The sequence below is a fragment of the Amphimedon queenslandica genome, unplaced genomic scaffold (genome assembly GCF_000090795.2).
Source record: "Amphimedon queenslandica unplaced genomic scaffold, v1.1 AMPQUscaffold_12369, whole genome shotgun sequence".
Taxonomy (NCBI): domain Eukaryota; kingdom Metazoa; phylum Porifera; class Demospongiae; order Haplosclerida; family Niphatidae; genus Amphimedon; species Amphimedon queenslandica.
In genome coordinates, this window is record NW_003547394.1 from 15,073 (window position 1) to 17,225 (window position 2,153).

Here is a 2,153-nt window from a genome sequence, read left to right on the forward strand (position 1 = left end):
GGCCTGGAACCACAAAGACAGCACTAGAAATATGAAAAACACTCAGTTGGTGGCAGCCATTTTGTGATTTTTTGTCCATGAGGGAGTAATGCGCATGCGTATTACAGATATAAAACCACCCACATAACTAATTGGATCCATTCCTGTCTCTAGACGCTTTGAGTTTACTTCCTTCCGCCATGTTTTTAGTAGTTATTATAGTTAATTCCCTTTAATGAAATTATTGAACATTACCATAACAACAAAATTCAATCAACACCTACAACATGGATGCTTCCACAGCAATAATTAAAATTTTGAGTAAGTACTCTCTGATTTACATGATTAAAGTAAATATGCTATAATTGCACGTGGACCACTTTTAATTTTATTATTTATAATTAGCATTATAATTATAAATGTGTTAGAGATGGACTTGATTTCTATCTCCCCAATTGTTGTAACAGTGTTGTAAGACTATGTTTTATGCTGGCCAGCCCTTTAGTTAAAGTTTTGAGACAGAAAAGGAACCTCAGCAATCTGCATTGCTGCTGCATGTTGCAGCAATGTAAAAGTGTGGCTGCAGTGCAGCAAACATGCTGAAGCTTCTTCTCTGTCTAAAAAAACATTCTCAGTTTGACTGTCTCTAAACATTCACTAAGTTTTAATAAATCAAGTACATGCTGCAGGTTCTTCTCTATCTCAAAACTTTCACTAATTATTTTCCTTTAATTTGTACTAGATTTATTAAGGCTTAGTGAATGCTTTGAGACAGAGAATTGTTTGCTTTTTTATACAGAGAAGAAGTTTCAGTATGTTTGCTGCATTGCTGCAAAGGTGTGGCTGCAATGAAGGTGTGGCTCAATCAAGCCATGCTCCACCATAGATAATAGAGTAAATGAAAGGGATTGGAAACGGAAGCGTGGGCGTAGCCCAACCTCCATTCATTTGTATTGTTGCTAGGCTGACAGAGGCTCGTTGAAATTTTTTGTCACAATTTACCCTTGATTTTCTTTCTTTTAGGAGCAATATCTCGCAAACAAGTGTTCCTATGCAAGTGAAATTAATGCATCAAGAAGCCTAATGTTTCCTCTTTATAATTCTGTTTTTTATTGTATAGATAATTTTACCATGTTAATGTTATGGCACTTTTAAAACCATAAAATGTATTTTTTGTCATTATAATCCCTTTTTTGAAAACAAGCTAGAGTAAAATGCAATATCTTTATAATCATATGAAAGAGTTTCCATTTGCATATCGAATGATGCTAGTTAGGGTTAGAATCCATATAGCATGAGTTTGTTACTACAGAAAAAGGGCGAAAAATGAAAAAATTTTGTTGTACCTATAACTTGTTGCAAAAGACCGCTATAAACTTTAAATCAAGGCTACGGTTACTTTATGATGTGCTACATCGAACGGTAGATAGTTATTGGACTAGGCTAATAGGCTAGAACTTCTAATGTTTCTTGAAGTTATACATGTCCCGTCTAACATCTCGGAAAACTCCACTCTTTCACAAATGAGAAGCATGTTTAAATAGATATTATACGGTATTGGCATGGTTGCTAAGGCGTCGTGATAGTTCATGATCCGACCTGCAGCCGCAGTGTGCAAACTGCTTACACTCTTGCTGTTACTTATAAGGTTTTTTGACTGTTCAATACGATAAAAGTCACAGGTATATACTTTAATGCAGTCTAATAATAAAAGTTAAAAATACAATAGGAGTTATCATTTGAATTGGCAAGGTAATTTAAAAGTGTGCACTTGGCTGAACAGTCTGCAGTATTAACATTGAATATTACTCACATCAGGTATTATAGTAATACATTTTGTAGTGCAATATTTATTTTTTTATTATATATTACAGATCAAGTTAATAATGCCACGCAAATTTTCTTTGACAAAGATAAAACAATCAGGTTATAAAAGAAAACAATTTTATTACTATAAACAAGAACTACAAAAGCAGCAAAATTCTCTACCATCTAATTGGGCCCTGTCTTATAACACCTCCAGGAGTCAGCTGAAACTGTCCAAAATTACTGACAATGAAGAAATATCCCACTCCTTAACAATTCATGATAATCTTAGCTTCTGTGTTTCACTATTTGGCCGCCCAGTAGCCTTAGATGTACAGAAGACTATCACTAACATGGAATCCATTCTT